Source organism: Carex rostrata, chromosome 21, assembly GCF_964058835.1.
Source record: "Carex rostrata chromosome 21, lpCarRost1.2, whole genome shotgun sequence".
Lineage (NCBI taxonomy): Eukaryota > Viridiplantae > Streptophyta > Magnoliopsida > Poales > Cyperaceae > Carex > Carex rostrata.
In genome coordinates, this window is record NC_135938.1 from 8514582 (window position 1) to 8540217 (window position 25636).

Below are 25636 nucleotides of genomic sequence, written 5' to 3' on the forward strand. Positions count from 1 at the left end.
GCAGATTCAAATCTAATAAAATTGATTCCCAATGTTATATATATATACCCACAATATCCGTTTGGACATTTATATTAGTGGAGGATAATGAATTAGGTTTAAATCATAGACCATGGTCCATATTTTTGGAATATATATATTGTTTGCATTGAAAAATATGTTATCGATCTTTCTTTCCTACAAGTTATACGAATAGACAGACAATTGACTTTGTATAGATGTATCTAATGGAACTTAATTTGTAATTTAACTTTATTTATATTTTAGATGCCGCGTTGGCCTAGTCCTAGACAACTGATTCAAGCCTATAAAATAAAATAATGCACATTATGAAGACGTACGGCAGGGTCTCATGATCAAGACTGTAAGTACAACATTCTCGAGTTATTTTTATTTTTAATCTCTTCCATTTTCATTGAATTTGAATTATGTTTTCACACAAGTCCAATTAAATCAACGAAGCCTTAATTAAATATTAATGACAAAAAAAAAACATTACGAATTGTCTACAATTTAGATTTTTCATGCACAACTAATAATTGGTGATCACATTTGTTCTTTCTAATTAGAATAAATTAATTTAATTTTACTTTTTTGTAGGCACAATTATTGACCTTATTGCGAGTGCCGTTTTGGGATTTGTTATACCTGGCGTTATTAGTTATGTGATGGCCAATAAAGCGCTGTGATTTTTATGAAATTTCTTCACCAATATCTCTCAATATCTCCCCTTCAAAAGGAAAGACAGAAATTAAAATTCTCCATATTTTGTTAATATGGATGCAATCCTTTTTTTTATATATAATTTCTTCTTTAAACAAGTGTTCTTATATTAATTAACCATGTTTACTTTACTCTCGCTTGGGTCCTTTATTCTTATATTGTTGTTATGAAAAACAATCCAATCGACCTTGATATTTTATCTTCAACTTTTATTAATTTTCTATTTTTTCACCGATGAGTTGATGGACTTAAATCCGATGAATGAATCCAGTGTACATCTATTATATACCCTATTTCATAATTCATACCGAGATGTATCTTGCAATTACTAACATAGGAAGTGGCAACAGAGGATTCGGGCAAAATCACGATTGTCAGAATTTAACAATATTATTTTTCAGAATCTAAATCAATTAAATTTAAGAGATAAAATATATATAAAAATATATATTGTAACTCATATAAATTACTTATTTATCAAAATCCATAAAAATGTAAATTCGTATTCAATTTGAAAAAAATTAAACACAAACCACTACAAGTTTCAAATGATTTACTAAATAGAAAATGAGTTGGGTCCAAATGTCTCATATCATTCATACTTTAAGCATAGCTCATATTATTATTTTTGTTTTTAAAGTCCATACATGTAATCCGAACCATCAACGTAATCTTCATATTAAAATGTGTTTGAAGACCAAATTTTAAATTTTTTATTAGAAATTTTTAACATTTTTTTAGATAGGTAAAATATCATTGTTTTTTTAAAAGATTTTAAATTCAAGATAGGTAAAATGTCGTGCTAAATATCACTGTATTGCTACATGCCTCTTGGGTCACATCAAAAATAGGTTCTTAATTAGACTGATTATTTTAAAATTGTCATATGTGATATGAATATGTTGATTGAATAATTAATTATAACAGTTATAATTTAATTTATTTCATGCATCATATGATACTAACATAAATGTCATGAAGATGATAATCTTAATCTTAAATAAATTTATATCATGTAATGACATGTTTTATAAATTTATTATCAATAAACATGAAATATACAATTATTATTGAAATAATTATACAATGCATATGATGCAACAATTAATTGGATTAATTTCGAAAAAGTGGGAAAGAAACATTCTAGTCTTTTTTAAATTAATGGGAAACCCTTAGGATGGAAAATAAATACACAATCCTTCCTCTCCAAGGGTGTGGATTTTCATTGTCTTCCTCTCTAAGCCGTATAAATTCTCTCTTGAATCCCTTATTTTTTTTTTTTAATGTGTTAAGTACAATATATTTCTACCATAATAAAAGTGTTTTATTGAATGGTAGAAACTTTGATTAAGGAACAACAACAAATTAATAGTACTCTAGTAGAAAGAAATTTATTTTTCTAAATAATTTTGAGTGGATATTAAGATATGCATTATCTATTAATTTGTTGCTTGGAGGTATATTAAGAAACAAGAAGGCCGACTAGTTTATTGGAGGTTCTTCACCTTTGATCACGATATAAAAGAGCTAAGAAATCTCTAATTGAAGCTTTAGACTAGGTTTAGATACATTTAAATAAGATTGGTTCCTTCGTTGCTTCAGAATTTTTTTGAAATCCTTCTTTTAAGCAAAAACTAGAGGCGTCGTTGCGGCTCTGCCGCAACATTTTTTTTTTAATGTATGTTGGCGTACAAGGAAAACATTTTTTTTTTTTCCCTTCTGTATGGTGGCATGTGAATATCTAAATATTTGAAAAATATACAACGACTTTGCATCTAACATTATCTTTATAATTCAGTAATAATACAAATGTCAGACAACTTTTAATGCTTTCGAGAAGCGTCTAGACAAATTCATCCTTTCAATTAATGTTCAATGCTGCCACTCTCGTTACCATCGGGTCAGTTCCCCTCCATACCTGGATCATTATAATGCATATACAATAAATTTACAATTTGTACCTTTTGCCATTAATCAGTGTTAGAGACTCATGGATTAAAAAGAAGATCACCAACCTCTGGAATAATCACAATTCGTGCAGCAATGTCCCCTACAAAACCAACGAAATATATTATTGCTCTTCAGAAACAAATACTACAAAATAGATTTTAAGAATTGTAAAATCCAATCGCATGTTGATACCAAACTGTTGTAGTGGTCAAAAACTATCATAACACACTTCTCTATTCTTATATATCACACAAAAGCTGGTTGATACCAAACTGGTTGTAGCGGTCAAAAACTATCATAACGCACTTCTCTATTCTTATATATCACATGACTAAAATGAGTAAAATAAAAACAAATTGCAATTAAGAACACAACTAAAATTAGTAAAGTAAAAGTTGCAGAGTTGAGGTTTAATAAATCAGGTATTACTCAGATTATTTTTTCTGTTTATAAATCAGGTATTACTTAGACTATTTTTCTGCTTATAATGACCGTGTAGAACTAACATCAGTTGAACAGTATAAGTCCACGTTAATAGTATCTGAGGGGACATAGACCCGATGCAAGTAGTCCATTAATGGCTATCATCCCTCTTATTCTACCAGGTCAGGTACCGCACTGGATCTGAATTCTTATTGCACATACCATCTATAAGATGGACACAGATCCCCTAAAGTAACTCAAATTTTTAGTGTTACATGTCATAACATGAGGCTCATGCCCTTGAGATAGAGTGCAGTTTAGGTCCGATGCACTTTAAGTTCGTGCGCACAAATCTCCAAGAGGAACACACACAAATCGTAAAATGCATCAGACGGCTCTGAAACCCATCAGAATCAAATTTACTTTTGATTCATCTAAATGAGGATGAATCAAGTCCATTTCAATTGAACAAAAATCATGCTGCCATAAAACATATCACACTGGAGATTGATGGTATTATTTTTTCATTATTTCCAGCTTTGCCCTCAGTAATTAAATGATAGGTTTCATATTACTATATTTAATGGGTTGCCTTGGATTTTTGAAAATCAGATGTTATATTCTGTGGCTTTTCATAAGTTTTTATTCCAAAAAAAATAGATACACCATAACCAAAAATAAATAAAAAATAGATGGGCGAAGGAGCTTTCTCTTTCTTTATCAGGGCATCACCCTCATAAAATTACATAAAGAAGATGAGATAATTGCACGCGAATAGATACCTTGTTAGTAAGCGTTTGCTGCAGTACTCTAACAACTTGTACACCAGCTGAATGACCAACAAATGAATTGGATGGTGCTCATCCCATGCTGTAGAATGCCCTGAATTTCAATCATACAAAAAAAAATATAATTTAAGAAATTTGCGATCTTTTGAGAAATCCTCATTATTATTTTCTGAAATAATAAATTGCACCAATGTTAACCTCGTGCTTGTCTATTTTTTTCTTTTATTTTTCCCTAAAAATATGCCAAGGTTACTAAAAATTGCTTGTTTACAAAATCACTATCTAATTGATTGCTCAGCAACTGAAGCAGTAAAGAGATAAAAAATACACATCCATTGGAAATTCAATGTTGCACAAAGGATCATTACAAAAGGAAATGAAAAAGAAGGAACTCTTACATTCCCCCTACACATTTTTTGTCAATATTTTTTTTCCTTAGAAGATTTTGATCACAGTTAATTATTTTGTGACTTCCTATTTTACTTAATTCTAATCTTCTACTTTGTCCCTGGAAATCACTGAGACCAGTTCACAGGAAGTCACTGGCATCAGTGGAAAATTTTTGTCTGACTAAAGAGAAAGTAAACTCTAAATCAAGTGGGAAAAGAAAGAAAGAGAAAATACATGAGTGCACATTGACAGAAAGATCCAAAGACGACTGATAATCACAATATCTTCCGAGACGGTGCTGAAATGTCTGCCATATAATATTATTTAAAATATATATAAATACACAGAGTTAACACAGAATTTCATTGCAAGAAAGAATACAGTGGTTAACAGGCTTCTACCAGTTGTTCAACTTCAACATGGAGGTACACATCACACTTCTTGACAGGAACTGATACTTATAAATCTTAAACTTAAAGAGCAGGTAAAATATAAAGTGTTCTGGTAATTAAGTCAAAAAAAAAGAAAAAAAAAGAGGAATAACAAAGAATAGAAAAAATAAATAAGCTTTTATCAATTAGCTTCACACAACAATTGAAAGAATGACCTTTAAGACAAACCTGGTGTAAGAAGAGGCAAACAATGAGCTAGGTGGACCCACCTAGGCGGTGTTGTATCCAACTGCAGTGAATATATATGTGTGCATATTATTGTAACAACATTAAATGATACTTATTATTTAACTGAAGGTAATATATTGCAACCATGTCAAAATCTACAGGCTAAAAGGTCTAATCTACACAAAGTTTAAACTAAGAAAATGTTTGGTCCAATCTACAGAAAGTTTAAAGGAGGTCTAAGCAAGCAAGTGAATGGTTCATATTGACTGTTTGGACTTTGAAAACAAAGATATTGATCCAAAGTACGAACCAATGTACGCTATGTATAGTACCATAGCCTCACTCATATAAAGATAAACATTACATGAATAATCATGAAATGGTTGGAATAATTGAGAAGCAGAAAAGAGAACCATTTTCAGTTATCACAACAGGTGGATTGTTATATTTCTCTTTGACGTAGTTCATTAGGATCCTCATCCCTTCAGGTACAATATATATCCAGACAACATTTGCTTGTATTAATAAATAATTTGAAAACACAATTTTCCATTCGATCTAATAATTTTCTTTTTAGTATCATATATTATATATATGGCCTTAAAAGTTCCTCTTAATTTCTCTCCTCGTCTCCAATTGCTTTAGTATCCTTGAATGCTGCATGTCTGAAAAACAAAGTATTCTCTTGGTTAATGTAATAATTGTGAACTTAATTGATTGATATAACACAAATCTGGTAAAGTACTATTCAAGCTAAATTATTTTCTGCTTCCTCAAATGGACCTAATTGGCAAATTATTTTCTAACAATTGAAATGAGCTTGAGAAATATTATGAACTTATGTTAGTGTGCTGGCACTGGAGTTGACGATTGTGTCATTGAGTAATTTGTCAATTATGTGTTCTTTGCATACCATGTGCAGTGATTTCTATCAAGTTACCAACAAAATGCAATGATTTCTTAACAAATGCTGCCTCATCGACTGAGGAAGTTGGCAATCTATCCCCAACTCTTGTTCTCAATGAATTTGGATAATTAAAAAAGAATAAAGGTTCCATAAACCTGTTAAAAAAATTGCAGTAGTTTTTTAAAAAAATCATTCTTATGAAGTATATACTTGAGTACTTCTGATGAAATTTTCTTGCTAATCTTACTGACTGGTATAAAACTGTCAATTTTGTACCGGTAAGTTTTCTTCAATTAATAGAAAGAAAAGGAACAATTTGTTTTATAAACATTGGGACGAAAGAAGAGAAAAACATTAAGAAATTTACCAGCCAAATTGAAAGTCTTGCGCTTTGTGCGTTGCTGCGATGTCTTCGGTAGAATTTGTCATTGCCACATACCACATAACATCAAGTGTCATCCCAACAATTCCACCTTGTGCAGGCTATATTTTGAAGGCATGCGATAAACAAAAAATAAACAGTGTTATTCTAGACAAAAGCTAAATAAGAAGAGGTATTTAGTGAAATATTCCCCTTGTGCAAAATAAATGTACCAAATTGTTTGAATCACATGACACAACCATGTCTTCTATAATAAGCACCATATGTAGTACAATTAAGAATGTTCACCTCTAATTTTGATCCTTATTTTAGAAAATAGTTATCGGTAGACATCCTGCTCACCACAACACAAACTAATTAATTTATTATTCTTTTATGGCTACCATATCATTTTAGTACGAAAGATATCCATCAGAATAATTCTTTCTCCACAACAAAGCTAGGATTTCAATTCATAAACTTTATTTTATTATGAATAAAGAATGTCAACAGTAAATAAAATGCAGCATGTAAACATTACCTTGTATTTCCTTCTGTATGTGTCTGAGGTGGCGACATGAGCCAGAAGGGTATTATAGACAATGATATATGGCTCAGTTGCTAAGTTCCCTGCTCTACAAAATAATTGGAGAAGGATAGAGCAGCCACTGGGGGATTGAAGCCCCGCATCATAGAAAAACAGACAAGCCTAAGCAAATGTTGACCATTATTTTTGACGTAACAAATTTGTACAAATTTTTTATGGAATTAATGCATGTGTGTTCAAATAACACTTAACAGGATATAGCCTACAACAGTCAAGAATGTTGATGGCACATAACAGAAGTAACATGAATGACAGGGGTATTGTACCTAATTAACCTCTATGTAACTCAAAGTTCGGATCCCCTTATGTAACTCAAAGCAGATCAAACAATCAGGCCGGATGTAGACTCAAAATTTGAGGCACCTTAGGTGATATGAATTTTATGCACACGTAAATCCTTAACCCAAAATTCTAAAGCTGAAATTGATGTACATTCTTATCAGGCTTCAACGAATAACATGATAAATTTGACAACCTTTAAATAGCACAAATCATATTTTGTACCTGACACTAATATCACCGGATAAGCCGAATTGCAGGAATTTGTTCAAGCATATATCTGCAGAAAGCACTGAAAAATAAAGAAAACAAATACTAAATGTTGGAAATAATAACTCAGCAATATAATTTTGTTGTTCAGCTTGAGGAAGTGTTACGTACTAAAGTCTTTTATATATTACTCTCTAGTCTACACTGTTATTACATCCCATTATCACTAAAATCCTTCTATATATTAGCTCTGTATCATTATTACATCCCATTAGTGAAGTCTTTAATATATTAACCTCTATACAATTATTATATCCCCATATCTCATTTCATAGATATCTGTAATTACTAATTTGGAATCTAAGACAATCTTATCCAGTCATATCTGATGTGTTAGTAAAAGGAGACAAAAATTAACTTCACGCAAAAATTGACAATCCAGAATCAATATAAAAATTTAGTTTACTATGTTGCTTGAAATGGCAACTGGTAAGGTTAAGCAAATGAAACAAATTACCAAAAAAAAAAAAAAAAATCGAATCAAAGTTTTTCTTGGTGAGGTATGGTTTGGACACCTACTGGGTAGTAGCTTATTACTGATTAAGTTAGTTCTTAATTACCTTAGAAACAATCGGCAAGCAGCGCTGCCCAATCACAACGGAGGTTTCTGCCCACAAATTGAGGGAAATGTAAGAGTTGAAAATTTACTGCAAATTATAAAATCTGGAAGATTTGATAAGGAATTGCGAAAGAGAATAGAAAATGGGCAATGAAATCGGTGATGGAAGTAGGAAAATCTTACCAGAGACCGAAGATGGAGAGCATAGAGGTTGCCCTAAGAGGAGAGGGGTTGGATAACAGTAGCTGGATTGACAGTTGTAATTCTCCATCATTCATTTTTACTGGGGATTCAAAAGTACGCAGATGGGAATTTTGTTGAATACCTGGAATACCATTGAACCATGAGGTGTTCTTGTTATAACATGAAGCTCGGTAGGTCAAAAGCTGATGGACTATACGAATGATCCAAATTAAAAATCAAATAGTATTGTTTGGAATTGTGCCAAATATATATAATTCATTGGTCAAATTTGGTAAAAGCAATGTCCCAAAACAATCTACTGACGAAACAGTGCTACAAAGCACTGAAATTTAGCAAAATCAGACCAAAGAAATCAGAAGGGGGGGAAACTGTGCCGACTATCAATTTTACTGACTGATTCAATTTTGTTGCGAAATAGTGAAGTAGATTTAGAAATTACTAAGCTTTGGATAGATAGCTTACCTGCTTGAGACTAATACCTTACTTCTCTCTTTACATTAACCCATAAATATGCTAGTGCCAAGCGACTCTCTGCCGTTCCACCAAGTAGTAATTTCCAAGACCCAAATAGTAGCTGCCGTGGAGATTAGCTGGGGAGAAAAATCAGTGGAACGCAAGAGGAAAAAAGGTGAGTAGGAATTGAAGAGGGAGAGTATAGTTGGTAATACCAAGAGGCAAAAACCCACCGAACAGAAGAGGAGAAGGCGCAGAGAGCGGGTAGAGAAATGAGGTTTAGAACGAATTGAAAAGTTGAATAGAAATGAGAAATGAAATCGGATTTGGAATGAAGGAGAATCTTACCAGTCGATTGAAGCGGAGGCAACCAAAACTGAAGGCGCAGTTCGGCGGTAGACTGAGAAGCAGTTGCTGTAGGAAGAGAAAGGGAAGTGGGGAAACAGAAGAGAGAAGTGGAGAAATTGGAACAAAAGGGAGCGGGAGAAGAAGCTCAGCGCACGAACACGGAAGAAAAGGAAGCGGAGGGAAAGAGAAAACGAAGCCAGGAGAAGAACACGTAGCAGCTGAGTAATTAACACGCGGACAGCGGAAAGAGCTGGAAATGACAGGTAGCACAAATAGTCGAATTTTTTTTTTTTCGCTGATACGAGAGGTGACGGAGGACTAAAATCATCTGATCCATCGGTATTCTATCAGAAGGTAAGGAAGGAGGGTGTCACTGTTCATCGCTGACGTAACATCCCATTCAACTTTTATAGTATATAACTAGTAACCTTGTTGCGGCTCCGCCGCAACTGAACTTTTTTTTTTTTTATTATTAGTTTATTTGGGTGGCATTTTTTGTTTTCTTGTTCGGCATATTTTTCTTTTCGGAAACTGTATTGATTAAACAAACATAGTGATGTTTATATATGCGAATAAATCTTATTGTATATATTTTTTTGTGAGAACAATCAAACTAAGAAACAATAAGTAGACTGTGTAGGGTGTATAGGCAGTAGGAAGATGTAGTAAACAATAAATAGATTCAACTTTGTAGAATTCAGGTTGTTTAAAACACTGATACTTTTTTGAGTAAAAACCAAATATAAGGGGTGAAAGAAAATATGAGGAGAAACTAAATGATTGTTCTCAAATTTTTATGTCAATTGTTAATTAATCAACCCACCATATTGTTCCATACCCAATTTGGAATTTTGTAATATAAATATCAATTATACAAGAGGAGGAGAAGAAGGTAAAGGTTGCACCATAATGTTTTCAACCTCATATGAGATCTCTTGAGGCTTGCTAAGATAACTATTGGTTGAACAATATAAAGAGTAAGTGTATCGATTGAAGCACATCTCTCTGATTTTGTGAATGGTTTGTCTTTGATATAGGTCTGCAATTTCTTAACTTCTATCTAGCATTGCACTTGCAGGAAATTGCATATTAGTTAAGGTATGTATTTTCCTAATCCAGCTGTATTGTCAAAAGGTAATCAAGGGCTATGTAAATTGAATGATCAATGGGAATATTGGTTTAAATTTTTTTTAGTTTGTCTATAAGGTAGACTTATGCAAAGGTAAGGAAGCTCTTGCAGCGAGTGCATGGTGGCTGTGTCCCTTGCCCATGGCTTGTGGGTCCCCAATATCATCTCGCCTTGTTTCTTCCCTTTGAAACACCTGAAATTTGGAAAACAGGTATGTGAGCTATGGATAGAGCTGTCAGTATATCTCACTCGGATGAAATTTCCTCAGCAAAACATACATGTTGAAATTAATTATCTTGTTACCAATGTCACATAATTACTGAATTTGATTTGATTGTTCAAACGTTAGTTCAAACTAAATTACCATTTTGCCACTTTAGACTAAATGTCCCTTGTGTTTGATTTGTAAGGAAACTTTTGGTAGTATGAGGCACTGCATATTTGAACTTTGCAATAGACTATCCATATTATTCCATAATTACACAGTGATGAATGACCAAAGTAGTAAGAGGCTCAGCTAGTGCGCATGTGCAGCATTTTGATCTGTTTTCAGGATATAAGATTCAAATGGCCACCAGAAATTGTAGAAAATTCCAAATTGGGAAATTCTTTTTTACACTATTTTTTGTATATGTGTCACGGGCCTGACAACCTGGACACATACATAATCCATCCCTTGTATAACGACCTGATGTTTTATATATCATTTTAATTTTATGTGGAGGTAATTTGCAGACTAAATATCTATTTGGATATATGAGTTAATTCACATTAGGAGAGTATCCAACCCGGAAATTAATTGAACGCATCAAATCAGAATCTTAGTACATCAGATTGGTGATTTATTAGCAAGTGTGGAGATTGAAGCCACTGAACAGAAAATTTTCCTTTCCAGCTGATAGCAAAGCATATTAAAGAGAAATTAGAATGGATCACTAATCTTGTGAGCAAGAGTGTAAGATTGAACCCTTCCCTCAGTACAATGTCGTCTCAAGACAAATGTTACCTCAGCTTGACTGCTCCAGATTTTATTCTGGCACTATATATGTATGTTTGATCATAACTGAATAGGCCCATATGCACAACTATCAGCATGAGGATGTATAGCTCCAAGGCTTATTTTGCAAAGCTTTTTATAGTTGTGCAAAGCTTATTTTGCACAACTACTGCATTATTTTACTGGAAAAAGAACAAAGAAAGGAGGGAGAGAACTACAATGTTACTTCGAAATAGGTGAAAAAGCAACATTTCTAAGGGGCCAAAATGGAACTTTGGCATAATTGACAAAGAGAAATAAGACCAGAGTGCTAATAACATAGAAGAGCTCCCATTACCATATTCATTGCTCAAACAGGATATTTCATTACCAATTAGTCACTTAAAATGTTCAAATTTTATCTTATACTGCCACACAGCAGAAATAGTAATCCAAAACAGTAATCAGTTCCATAGTTTTGAATAGAACAAAACCATAACCAAATAGTGCAACCAATTTGAACATACGAGTAAGACTATAATTGAAGGCAGTACAACTCATATTTGTGGTATCCCCTTTTCTTTTAGTGGGTGAACTCTGATGTTATCTCTTTTCTCAACCTTTAGTATGGATTACAATAGGGAGGAATTTACCTTGGCAACAGAGCAATATTTTGAGCTTACGTCCGCTTGCGTCGTGGAAAAAAATTAAGCTTCCGCCTATCTGTTTTTGCATAACATCGAAACATTCAAACAACTAAGTTTGCAAATATAAATATAAATATTTAAAATGGAGAAGAATTTACCTTGGCAACACTGAGCAATATTTTGGCAGCACGAAGCAGTAATAACAGAAATTCATGGCTCAACTAACCTGTGGCATCGTATTGGTGGATTGCTTCTTGATCTATCTGTTTGTTTCTCAAAGAAAATGTCCCCTTCAGAAGTGGTACGTACTTTAATCGATTCAAGCATTCGCGCCTTAACAGATACACAAAGAAGTTTGCGAGGCCGGTTAAATCCCAGCAGTACAACACTAATTTATTTCAATGAAATCAAAGGTGGTGCACCAATCAACAAAAAGACAAAAAAATCAGATTTTTCCCAATTTCCATCAGTCAAGGGCTTCACATGAGCACAGCAAAAATTGTAACCAATCACGATTAAATTAACATGCAATTCTGTGGTTTAAACATGAAGGCTCAATTTGACCATTGAAAGAGCCAACCCAACTTCATTTCACAGATGAAAGCAGAAAGGGAATAATATAAAGGAATAAAATTGTTTATCGGATGACACTTTCTATTTGTGCTTTGGGTGAGGCTTATCAGCAGCAAGGTGATGTAGAACAGCTTCCCACCTTGCATCAACCTGTGGTCACATTAAGAAGAAATTTCTAATTTTGAAGTAATGTTCCGACAATTTAACAGAGATATTATAAAGGTTGGTCGGTCAAGCTTAATTATTCTTTTGTTACACAATGTGAGGAGTGGAGCAGTGGCATGGTTTGGAAGTTGTAAATCCCTGATAAATATGACGAAATTTCAAGTTTTCTCTCAGTTAAGATCTTATATTTGATCAGTACTTCCACCAGCCCAAATTACTCGGAAGACAACAATAGATCCAAGTTGATTATCAAATAGTTTAGAGTGCTTACTTCGGTAGGGTTTCTATGAAAAACTTGTGGTCGAAATTGTTTGACAATGAAGCTGGTGAGTTGAAGCAGCAGCTAAGCAAATAGGCAAGAGTACCCCCTAATTAACAGAATGTCAAAACTCATACTAATTAGAACAGGATTAAGTAAAGATCAATGATCGCACCAAAAAAAAAAAGCAATTGTCGATTTTAGAGGAGAAATAGGAAGAAAAATAAGGGAAGGAGAATGAATAATTACACTGAAGTAGAATAAAATTCTACAACGATTGGAAAAAAAATTAGTAATGAATTTGAAGAAAATCTCACCAGCGGAGGGAATAAGAGGCAGCAAGAATAGACAGCGTGGAGTTCTTGAGGCTAGAAGGAGGTTGGCGAAGGTGAGGGGAGGGAGGGGAAACACTCAACGGGGAAGAAGGGAAAAGTAAGCTCAACAGGGAGGAGGTTGACTCTTAACGATTGCGGAGAGAGCAGTGACAGAGGAGGAGCAAAGGGCGGGACGATGAGCAGCAGGAGGAGCAAGCCGGGCCGCTCAAGAGGAGGCAGTGATTCGGCGGCGGAGCAATATAGGCAAGGCTACCTGGAGACACGTGGCATGGAACAAAAGAGGACCGCGTGTTGGAGCTTTGAGAGGGCGGTGAAGCAATTTGAATGGTTGGATTAACGTTGAGATACGGTTTGGAGAAAAGTATTTTGTTGTTTACGTAAGATGACATCAGCCTGGATGATCTGAGCTGTCTAATAATGATCAAAGGGTAGGGAGTGGAGGTGCTACTGTTCCTCCTACTGTAACACCCCATTCTCCTTTTATGATTTATAATATCTTTATGCGTGATGATCACGTCATACCACCAACACGTGTTATATTGTAAAGTTTATATCGTAAAGTTTTCGATTACACTGTTATTTTTTTTTAAGTAGGTCTAAACTTATTTTAAACGCTTATTAACCCAAGAAAAATAATTTATAATACAAGATCGATGAAGAATATACATGGAGTTATACCATGCTCAAACATTAATTCATTAATTGTCTTTTCAAGAAAATACATACCTTTTTAATTTATAAAAATAATTCTCCGTCCGACCGTCTTATTTAAGTTTTTAAAATATCATTTCAATCATTTTTTTTTAATCTACACAGTAAAAAAATTATCGCGTCAGTGGAGATTCAATTTTTAATCCTCCATTGCAATTAAACAATCCCTATAGGACAATAATAATGTCATAAATTTTCAAAATATTTTACTTTAACATTCTCAAATCATTTCTTTTATCCAAAAATAAATTCTCTAATAATTTATCTTTCAATATATAATCTTAAATCAAGCAATTTTTCTTCTTCATATATTGAATTTAATCCTTCATTCTCAAATCATATGACAATGATGTCAGAAATTCTCAAATATTTTTAAAAAAAAATTAAATTAAATTATGTCAACTGCAACTACTGGTAGTGGTATTTTGCTAATTGTAGTCTATTTTTTTTAAGAAAAATGTAGAGGTCGCTGCCTCTAGAATCCATTAATCAAATTAATATTGTGGTCTATTTTAAATTATATTTGTACAAATTCATATTTATGTACGAAGATATAATATGGAGTCTGGCTAGTATGATATTAGTGTCATTTCGTTCTATATAATATCAACTACAAATCTATCAAATCGACTTCAAGCGACAAACTAAACCGTTCAAACAGATCTACTTCATTACCAATCTAATTATTTTTTTTCCTTGTGCTAATATCACTTATATTCGCTAAGATTTTATTCATATATGATAGCTAACTCAGATCACACTGTTCCTTGAATATGGCCCCTCATGAAAAGGAGTTCACATCCAGTTAAGTGACTAAAAGATTGAGTTTTAAATTTGGACCGTCCGATTCGAATCTGAGATAATCTATCCGAAATAAAGCGCACACATCTAGAGAGATGAATTCGAATCGTGAAGCAATCTTGAGCCGGGGCGGATCCATGATTTCTATCAGGATAGGGCACTAATTGAGTTCAAATAGCTAATTGGGTTCAAACCCATTAAGTTATTGGGTACAATACTATATTCATATGTCTCACTTTTATTATACAATAAAATCATAAAAAAAATAAAAGTAAATTGCAAATTTAGTAGAGTTAAATTGTAAATTTCACTATTACACAATAAATAATGTTACATACATGATAAAATAAAATAACAATTAAGAAGCAAAGAAAATGTGTTTTTGTCAATAATAGAAACCATACCAAAATATCGATAATATACCATCTTACAGTGGTACACAGTGAATAAGGTAGACTGTGCACATGTATACCTATAGAATGCCAATTGAGCTTTTGGTGAATATATAAGATGGAATGCCAATTGGGCTTTTCTCTTCTTCTCTTTATAATTTCTATTCTACAGTCGATTTTGATGAAAACAAAGGTATTTGTTTTCAATCATATTTTTTTCTCAAATGAGTAATTGGGCCAAAGCAAAGGTATTTTTGAATTAGGGGCTATGTTGCATGGATACGGATACGGATATCGTATCGGATACGATACGGATACGGCGACACGGCAATTTTCAAAAACGAAGGATACAATACGGCTATTATATATATATTATTTTTTATTAATCTGTATATTACATTTAAATAATCATAAAAAATATAATTAAAAAGATGAATATATTACAAAAACTGAATCAAGCTATAAAAAACTAAAGGCTTAATATAAGATTAGATATTAAATAACAGAGTTACTGCAATATAACACAAACAAAATCTTGCAGAGTGGATAAAGCTTTTGGCTTCAGCTGGTGTATACGCGGTCCACAGGTGTGGCGCAGCTCAGAGTCGCGGCTCACGGGTGCGGGCACGGTTCACCAGCGCTGATAGTCGTATCTCGCCGGTATCTAGCTGAAATAGTCGTATCGGATACGAGTCAACGCGTATCGCGACCGTATCAGAAAGTTTAGAGATACGCCACGTCATCCGATACGCCAGCTGGTGTATCGGATACGTATCGTGGCTGTATTAGATGCGTATCGGATACAGGTACGGCGACTAAATAGCCGTATCCGAGTAACACATATTAGGGTAAACACTCCATTGAATCAGAGGTAGATACATAAAAAAATTCAAATTTAGGAGTATGCACCTGGGCCTTCATAGATCCGTCCCTGATCTCGAGCGATGGATTCGATTCGAACGGTCCCGATCCAAAGTCCCAAGATTAAGTTACTTTAGGGGATCCGGATCCCATGAAAAGAGGAGACCATTTCGGTGAGGAATTCGCATCCTCTGAGATATCTCATATTTTGGGTGACTTTTTGGAAAATCTCAACCGTTACAATATGTTCTGCATAAATCTCAAAACTCAAATAATACTGGCCCCCACGTCACCTCCGAATAGGCACCGGACATGTCGGTCACGCAAAATATGAGATATCTCAGAGGATACGCACTCTTCGATCGGTGAGAGGGGTCTAATAAAATCATTTCTGATGGATACGAAAGGGCCACAGTCAATGGCTCAATGCTTTATGTTTAAATCAAGATTCAAGAATATTTGTTAACCTTTCTTGATAAACCAACAAAAACAAATTGAAATAACAAAAGTGATTTTTTTTTTTTTTTTTGGTATTCAAAATGCCCGTGGTCCAAGTGAAAATTATTTCATGGCTATCACTATACATTGATTCAGACGGTTAGCTACATCAAAATATATATTGTTTTATGAGGAGGGATCAAGTTACAACACTTGAAAGTTACAACAAAGTTACAACATTATTTTTTTTCATTTTCAAAGTCCAAATCGTCGATCCAAACCGTTAGATATTCAATCTATATTAAAATGTGCTTGCAGACCAAATTTTACATTTTTTGAATTTTTTTTGCTATTTATTAAGATGGGTACAAAATCGCTGTTTTTATTAAAATTCTGCACCATTAAAAAACAGCAATTTTGTACCCATCTTAATAAATAGCAAAAAAATTTCAAAAAATGTAAAATTTGGTCTGCAAGCACATTTTAATATAGATTGAATATCTAACGGTTTGGATCGACGATTTGGACTTTGAAAATGAAAAAAAATGATGTTGTAACTTTGTTGTAACTTTCAAGTGTTGTAACTTGATCCCTCTCTTGTTTTATTATGGTGTCGTAACTCTATTCCAAAATATTTAGAGTTTTATTTGAATCGATCTTGAGCGAATTATTAAGTTTTTTGCGCATCTCTTGATTAAAGTATATTTATATTTTGTCCCTTTTTTTTCTTTTTAATCCTCATAATTAATTTAACGAATTTGATCTAATTTCTTTACAATTCAGGGAGACGGAGTATCTGACGGGCATCGAATCAAATTTGGTTCAATGTCGTATTGAATCGTTTTATTTACATCGAGATTCGTACAAATATTAAAATTATAAATTAGAATTGATATGATGTCCATAAGACTCCTGCTCCACCAATATTTTGGCTATCCTATTATCATGGATCCATTATTTAAAATAGAAAATCTCATATTAATCAATTGGGTTCTTATGATAATATTTTTTCAAAAAATTGTATATCATCATTTGTATGCAAAAAAAAAAAAAAAAAAATGAAACGGGCTGTATCCTAGAAAGATGCACTTCAATATTTTACGGAAGAATACCTATGATCTGTTTCTTATTAGAGAAAATTTACTCAAAATGAATGTATCCTAGAAAGATCGATGCACTGTATCCAAGACGAGCAGCCGATCAATACACTGAAAATTTATATTCTTGCTCCTTTTTTGTCACCAGCATACAATGAAAAAGATTTGCTAGAAAAGTGATAATTAATATATCTACAAGTTATCATACAAGATGTTGACAAATTAATAAAGTAAATACGTACGGATCTTAATAAAGTGCAAACAAACCCAGAAAAAAAAAAGGACATAAATACATTAATTATATACTTTGTTTTCTGCAAGCAACTAAAAACAACTACCTTGTAAATAATTTTATATTTTTAATATATTTGTTAGAGGCATAAAGCCATCTAACCTTTAAAAAAAAAAAAAAAAAAAAAAAAAAAAAAAAAAAAATTAAGAACTACAAATTGAGAGTGAATCTGAGCCATCTGTTTCAATTGTGTTGAGTTAGGTAACTGGGAAGATACAAATTCAGTTAATTTTTAGATACGTAACTTATCGGAAGACATTTTTAGATACAATCTCTTTTTTCTTTTCTGTTAATACCACCTGTCCTAATTCTACTAATCCTCATCACCTCTGAGAACTATTTACGAGTCAATCATATCATTTGACAATTATACTAATTAATCCCCATCACCTCTGAGAACTATTTACGTTTTCTTGTAAAATTTTCATTCAAACAAAATCCAGATTACTTGTAGATGTTATTCTAGCTAGGTAGAGCTAGCTAGGGACTCCCAGTCCCAGACTCCCAGGTGTTGTAGTAACCTCTTTATGCCGTGATTAATTAATTTCTCCATGATATATACTTTGTGCACAGGACAGGAGATAATTGTATATTATATATTTTCTTTGAAATGAATTTAATTTGGTGATTGCTTGATTACTTTTGCCTTCTGTAATTTCATGAAGCATTTTGTTTTTACCTTCAAACTAAACAGAATGATATGAACTAGCTAGCGCCTGGTTGTTGAACTTTTGTGGAGAATACAAAATGGAATTCAGATCTGAATTAATGGTTTAGAAAGAGAGACGGAGAAGGGATTTTACATTTTTGTTTACCGGAGAGGGTCAACAGATAGACGTTATATTAATTTCAATTAATGAAAGTTTAATCCCACGTTTTAAAAGAACTTGGGACGGTGTTCGGTTCAAAGGCATTCGGATAAGCCCTGAACCCTCAAAAAAAAAAAAAAAAAAAAAATTCAAGTTGTAATAGCCAGCAGAGCAGCCTACCGCAAAACTGGGCTTATGATAAATATGTATTATGGGCCGAATATAGCCCGTATGGAACTCCAGGTTGATTATATTATATATGGGTCTCCATTAAACAGCTAGTCAAATTTGTTTTCTTCTTTTCAAGTTTAATTTAGAGTGAAAAGTGAAAACTGAGAATTAAGGAAAATGATTGTGAAAACATATATAAATTAATGATCGATCTTTTCATGGGATCAGGATTCGAACTCGAGTAACTCTGTCTGTCTGATGTATTGGGATGTAAGTAAGGTCAACTAATATCTGAGGAGGGATCAAGTTAATTACAACAATTTTTGAGTTACAACAAGTTACAACAAATATTTTTTATATTTTCAAAGTCCAAATCGTCGATCCAAACCGTTAGATGTGATCTCTACAATAAAATGTGCTTGGAGACCATATTTACATTTTTGAAATTTTTTTATTATTTATTAAGATGGGTACAAAATTCAATGGTATGAATTTGACTAGTTTTTGTACCCATCTTAATAAATAGTAAAAAAATTCCAAAAAATATAAAATTTGGTCTCCAAGCACATTTTATTGTAGAGATCACATCTAATGATTTGGATCGACGATTTGAACTTTAAAAATGTAGAAAATGCTTGTTGTAACTTGTTGTAACTCAAAAATTATTGTAACTTGATCTCTCCTCTATATATATATATAGAGAGAGAGAGAGAGAGAGAGATGGGCTATGGTGCATTGCAATGCATGGAGGGGTTTGTGTATTGGACCATAAATCTAAATTTCAAAATCCAAATGGCCGATCCAAACCGTTCATCTTGTTCTCCATATTAATATGTGCTTGGAAACCAAATTTTACATTTTTCTGAATTTGTTTACTATTTATTAAGTATTAAAAATTGGATAAAATATAAGAAAATGTATTATATATTTTATTCAATAATAAAATGCGAAAAAGTGTGATTTTTTTTTTTAATTTCTTGTTGTACCGATTTATTTTTGAATTATTTATAAATTACGAACTTTTGAATCCGCTGAATTGAACCCGAACTATTCATTTGTCACTATTATTGTGAACTGTATTTGTTGTGACAAATTCATTAAAATTTAGATAGCACTAGCAGAGATTAATATACAGTCACATGACTGTATTTGTCACTAGTGTATTTATACTCGGGCGGGTACGGGTACCCCGGGTATACCCGGGACGGGTACGTGTACGTCTCGAGTACGGGTATACGGGTACGGGTATGGCGGGTATAATTTTCAAAAATCATATCCTACCCGTCTTATACCCTTACCCGTGTACCTTTGACGGGTTAGGCGGGTATGGGTACAGGTAGGGCGGATACGAGTATTTTTTTTTTTTTTTTGCTGGTTTTTTTTGCCGGTTTGGGAGGGAAAAAAAATCAGATTTTTTGAATTTTGAAATGAGATGAACAGTGGTCGGGTATAGGGTACGGGTACTCGGATAGTCGAATACGGATAAACTCGGATAGGGTTGGTCGGGTATTGGTCCAAAATAACGGGTTTGGTCCGATTTTTGCCCGTACCCGCGTACCCGACCCATACCCGAGCTCGGGCACGAATACCCCGGGTGGCAGGTACGGGCGGGTATGGTCGGGTATACCCAACCCGGATTTTATTCAAACTCTATTTGTCACTATCGATCCATTGTAACTTGAATTACAAAACCTCTCTCCTTCTCCTTCTCCTCCTCCTAATTTTCCTTCTCTCTCTTGAAAAATTAGGGGGCTGGCCTGGGAAGGATTAATTAATGCTTGCAAATGATGAGGTCGTGCCTAGCACTCTAGCAGTAGCAGGGTTTTGTTCGGTATTCAACAATCAACAGTGTCATGTTATATCGATCGATCTCTGCGTTAAATAGCTAGCTAGCTAGGTGTCATGATTAGCCAGCCGCTGGGTGGGCTCCTCTAAGATACGCAATGATATATATTCACTTAATTAATATCTGACCATTAAATTAATGGAATCAGAGAACAGGTACGTACTGCATGCCAACTGTGACTTTAATTATTTTTTATATGTCATATTTAATTTTCTTTCCGAAAACCTGATCCATCAAATAAATTACTACTGATACAAGTAATATAATATAGGATAAATAATATAAGCAAATACCTAACAAATATTCTTGTTTTCATATGACAATTATTGAATAAATTGGAATCATTTAAAAAAAATATTATGAATCTATCTATCTTAAATCACAGATAATTTAGTGCTATGAATTCATATTGATCTAGACTGTTCAACGTAAGATTTTCTAATTTTACTAATTTTTTATATTGATAGAAAATAGTAAAAATAGTTCTACAAAATGTAACATTTTGTTTTCATCTATATTTTATCACTAAATTAATTCATATTAATGTATCAAATTCAGTGAAATTAAGATTAAATCAGCTTAATAGACTTTGGTTGCGTAGCATATATATGCGGACATGGTAATTTTGATTTTCTTTTTAAAAAATAGTTCTTGTATGAGTTTAATTATTATTTTTTTTTTTTTACATGATCCGGGATTGAACTGCAGATGGTACATCCTGGAGATATTCTGATGTTTCCGAGAAGAACAAATGATGAGCCCTATTCAAGTAGGATATACCGGTTTCAATCAAATTACAAGCACGACATTTATTTTTGACTCGAAAGTCAAATAAGTCAAAGTTGCTATCTCATCATCATCATCATCATTCCTTTTGAGTTCTAGCTGTATCTTGTATGCATATGGTGTATTGGTACTATTGGCTCGTGCTATAAAATCAAATTTTGATTCAAAATTTTAATATTGATTCCAACCATGCATTTAATATAGTTTTTATATGAAATAGAAAATCATTGTTTACAAGTGATTTTCAGATAAAATTATTTTCTATTCATCTAAAAAACTAATATAAAATTCAAAAATATATAAAATTTAGTTTATAATTATATATATTCATATGAAAATCGTCTTGAATGTTTCAACTGATCAATGGTTCAATTTTTAAAAATAAAAATATTGATCCATAGTACGGACCAATCCGAGCCATGCATATTATCATAGCCTTCATCTTGATTATTTGTTATCTAAAAAATAATTTGTCACTATGTCATTTAAAGAACGCTCTATCGAAAACTCTAAATTGTACGCATAGTATGTTTTTGACATTTTCAAAACTTGTTTCTGAGGAGTTACATATTTCATATGAAGTCAATTGACTCCCAATTCTTTTAAAAAAATTATACTTCATGATTTTCTATATAATTAAGTGTGAAAAGTTGTGCATTATGTAAATTGATTCCCAATGCAACTTGAATATTGTATATAATTAACATCATTCACATTTGATGCTCATTATTTGAAAGTCTAACTCTACCTTTGAAATTGATGGTTTCATATCCAATTAATTCGTATTTTATTTTCAACCACATGCACATCAATTGAGATCATTGAAACAATTCAACTATTTTACTAAAAAAAAAAAAAAAATTCAGCTATTCAATACAAATTCAAATTAAATTGATTACAAGCCCAAGTCATTTTATAGTTTTAAAACGAATCTAATTTTTTAAAAGTAACTTATAACAAATTGTTGCTAAAGCTATCAGTAAATGTTTAGCAAACTTTTTACTAGTGCAAAGTTATTTTATTACTAGAATTATAGTTCCACGAAGGTTCCTAATTGTTAAGATTTTAGTTTACCACTAAAACAATTAATTGTGATTATAACAAAATTAGCAAAACAATTATAGTACAATGTATTATATAGTGCATATAAAAAAAAAATACGGTGTTGATCAAAATAAGACGTGGTCTCTAAATTAATGTAGTTAATTTTTCAATTGATAGTTGCATTAAATATTATTTTTCATACTTTTTCTCCCCTCTTTCTTTCTCTTAGTCCTTTTCAAATTATTCAAGAACTTAATTGATCAATCATTGGGAAGGTTAGGTGATCCAATTACTATTATATTATATGATAATTAATATGCTTGATTAGTGAATTAACATGACTGTTGAGAAGACAAATTATGCAGTTTTTTTTTTAAATGAGGGATCACTTGACAATTCTTTGTTTTGACAACCTTTAAAAGACAAAATTAATTTTATAAATTAATATTATGGACATGATTTATGGATATTAGCAGTAAATCTGTCCAATGCACGTACGGGCCTATAATTTAAAAAATTGTTTCTCTAATAATTAATGTACAAGGTTCAAGAATGTTAGTATATATATAGTTTTCTTTTTGACAAATTAATAATTTGAAAATTTTGCTGCATATTTAAAAAATAAAATAAAAGATTATGTAACATTCAAGCTTATCACAAAAACAGTATTAAAGAAAACAAACTAAACTTAATTTCTCCTTGATGCCAAGGCCAAGTCGCGCGGTACTTAATATATAAGAGTAGAACTAGGGTGCTCTTAAGCTTATCAAAGTTTTGGTGAGTTTAACTCTAAAACTCATCAAATCGATTTTAAATGACGAATCCGAACCGTTGAAACCCACCTACCTTACGTGTGATGCATCTAAATGTGAAATTTTTAAATATTCGAATTAATTTAGTATAAAGTCAAGCGGTCAAAAACGTTCAAAAAATGAATGCACTAAAATTGATTTATTAACCTTCTAATTTTGACCACTTGACTTTATACTAAATTAATTCGAATGTTTAAAAATTTTACATGTAGATGCATCACACGTAAGGTATGCGGATTTCAACGGTTCGAATTCGTCGTTTGAAATCGATTTGATGAGTTTTAGAGTTAAGCTAAGAGCACCCTAGTTCTACTCAATATATAATTCAAACAAAATTAAACTGCATTAATTTTCTCCTAGAGTAGCACCATATACATCCTCTCCCAAAAATGAAGAAATTCTTATGTGTGATACGTACAACTCGACATATATATATATATATATATATATATAGAGAGAGAGTAAGGCTACGCTACTTCGCGAATTAAACGGGCTGTTTTAATTCTTGCCTATATCTTTAGTTTCGAAGTCCAAATAGCCGATCCAAACCGTTAGATGTTTAATCTATATTAAAATGTGTTTGGAGATCAAATTTTATATTTTTTGGAATTTTTGTACTATTTATTAAGATGGTTTGAAAATCGCTGTTTTTTAATGGTGCAAAATTTTAATAAAAACAGCGATTTTCAAACCATCTTAATAAATAGTAAAAAAATTCCAAAAAATATAAAATTTGGTCTCCAAGCACATTTTAATATAGATTAAATATCTAATGGTTTGGATCAGCTATTTGGACTTCGAAACTAGAGATATGAGCGCGAATTAAAACAATCCGTTTAATTCGTGAAGTAGCGTAGCTTTACTCTATATATATATATAGATATATATATATATAATAGATATATATATATATATAGATATATATATATAGAGTACGGCTAACGCGCTTCCTCTAGCATATGGGCCGAAATGCTTCTGGTGAAAAGTTGAAATTTCAAAATCCAAAAAGTCGATCTGAACCGTTCATCTTCTTCTCCATATTAATATCTGCTTGGAGACCAAATTTTACATTTTTCTGAAATTTTTTACTATTTATTAAGCTATTTTGAAAATCGCTGATCCAACGGTAGCTTACCAAACAGTAAAAATCAGAAGCTACCGTTGGATCAGCGATTTTCAAAATGGCTTAATAAATAGTAAAAAATTTCAGAAAAATGTAAAATTTGGTCTCCAAGCAGATATTAATATGGAGAAGAAGATGAACGGTTCAGATCGACTTTTTGGATTTTGAAATTTCAACTTTCCACCGGAAGCATTTCGGCCCATATGCTAGAGGAAGCGCGTTAGCCGTACTCGATATATATATATCTATATATATAGATATATATATATATATATATAAATAGATATAGATATATATATATAGAGCTAGGCTACGGTGAGTTGCGAAGTAAAGCAACTATTTTACTTCACGCTCATATTTTGCGATTTTAAAGTTCAAAACGTTGATCCGAACCGTTCATCTTGTTATTCATATTGAAATGTGCTTGGAGACCAAATTTTACATTTTTTGAAATTTTTTTACTATTTATTAAGCAATTTTGAAAGTCGCTGATCTGATGGTCCAGAAAATTTTACTGTTTTTTACTGTTCACAGCAAAACAGCAATTTTCAAAAATGCTTAATAAATAGTAAAAAATTCCACAAAATGTAAAATTTGGTCTCTAAGCACATTTCAATATGGATTAAACATCTAACGGTTCAGATCAGTCGTTTGGACTTTCAAAATAAAAATACGACGTGAAGTAGAAAAGTGTTTTACTTCGCAACTCACCGTAGCCCATCTCTCTCTCTATATATATAGATATAGATATAGATCGGATTTTTTTATTTATATCCAAAAATTAAATCAAATTACAAAAAATAACCAATTTGCTATTGAATTTTGAAAACACGTTATTAGAATGGGTAACCGGATTTTTTTTTTCCGGTTACCCAATTCCCAGATTTTTGAAATGGGTCCGGTTATTGGTTAACCGGAAATGAGCAAAAACAAATTGGTATGGTATATGTCCGGTTAATGGTGCACCGGTTATGTGTTTTTTTTTTTTTTTTTTTAAAACAGAATTTTTTTTTTGTATTAAAATATTAGAAATGTTGAATATATTTCTTTGAAAATAGATGGAATACAATATAATTTGATTTATTAAAAATACTGCAACAAATAACCCGGATCAATATTTTTCAGATCGAATTTTTCGCGGCGGTAAGAAAAATTAATATATTTATTTATGTGTTATTGGAAAAAAATAAAAATGCTTAGATTCCGAGTTATTTATCCCGGTTCAAAAGTCACTTCTAGGTAATCCAGAAAATATTATGAACTTTCTAGTACATTTAATTTATTAAAAGTTGTATCTATTTTGAAAAAAAAAAAAACTTTAATTTATTTAATAATTGTTATTCAAAAATAATGGCGGAAGGCGTGAAATTGAAATGATGAAGTCAATAAATAAATTGGCAATCATTTTCCTTGATTTTATAGGTTATCATATCATATACGAAAAAGAAGTAGTAAAATATATATAATGTACCGTCTACATTACTAAA

The 25636-nt window shown here is 32.1% G+C and overlaps 1 long non-coding RNA gene across 21 annotated transcripts; it reads right to left on the minus strand.

Moving 5' to 3' along the window:
• Positions 1 to 2480: 2480 nt before the first annotated feature.
• LOC144573492 (uncharacterized) lies at positions 2481 to 13226 on the minus strand. 21 transcript variants are annotated; one of them, XR_013518003.1, is made up of 17 exons: positions 12949 to 13225; positions 12644 to 12740; positions 11793 to 12357; positions 11641 to 11710; positions 8883 to 10204; positions 8544 to 8671; positions 8203 to 8271; positions 8061 to 8122; positions 7879 to 7925; positions 7274 to 7340; positions 6704 to 6871; positions 6169 to 6284; positions 4895 to 5559; positions 4509 to 4581; positions 3879 to 3978; positions 2739 to 2773; positions 2481 to 2641 (listed from the first exon to the last, which is right to left on the minus strand). It is a non-coding gene; the product is annotated as an uncharacterized LOC144573492 (long non-coding RNA). The 21 variants fall into 21 exon arrangements; XR_013517998.1 differs by lacking the exon at positions 8203 to 8271 and adding an exon at positions 7036 to 7186 and having other exon boundaries at positions 7274 to 7328; positions 8061 to 8202; positions 12949 to 13224; XR_013517993.1 differs by lacking the exon at positions 8203 to 8271 and adding an exon at positions 7036 to 7186 and having other exon boundaries at positions 8061 to 8202; positions 12949 to 13224.
• Positions 13227 to 25636: the final 12410 nt, after the last annotated feature.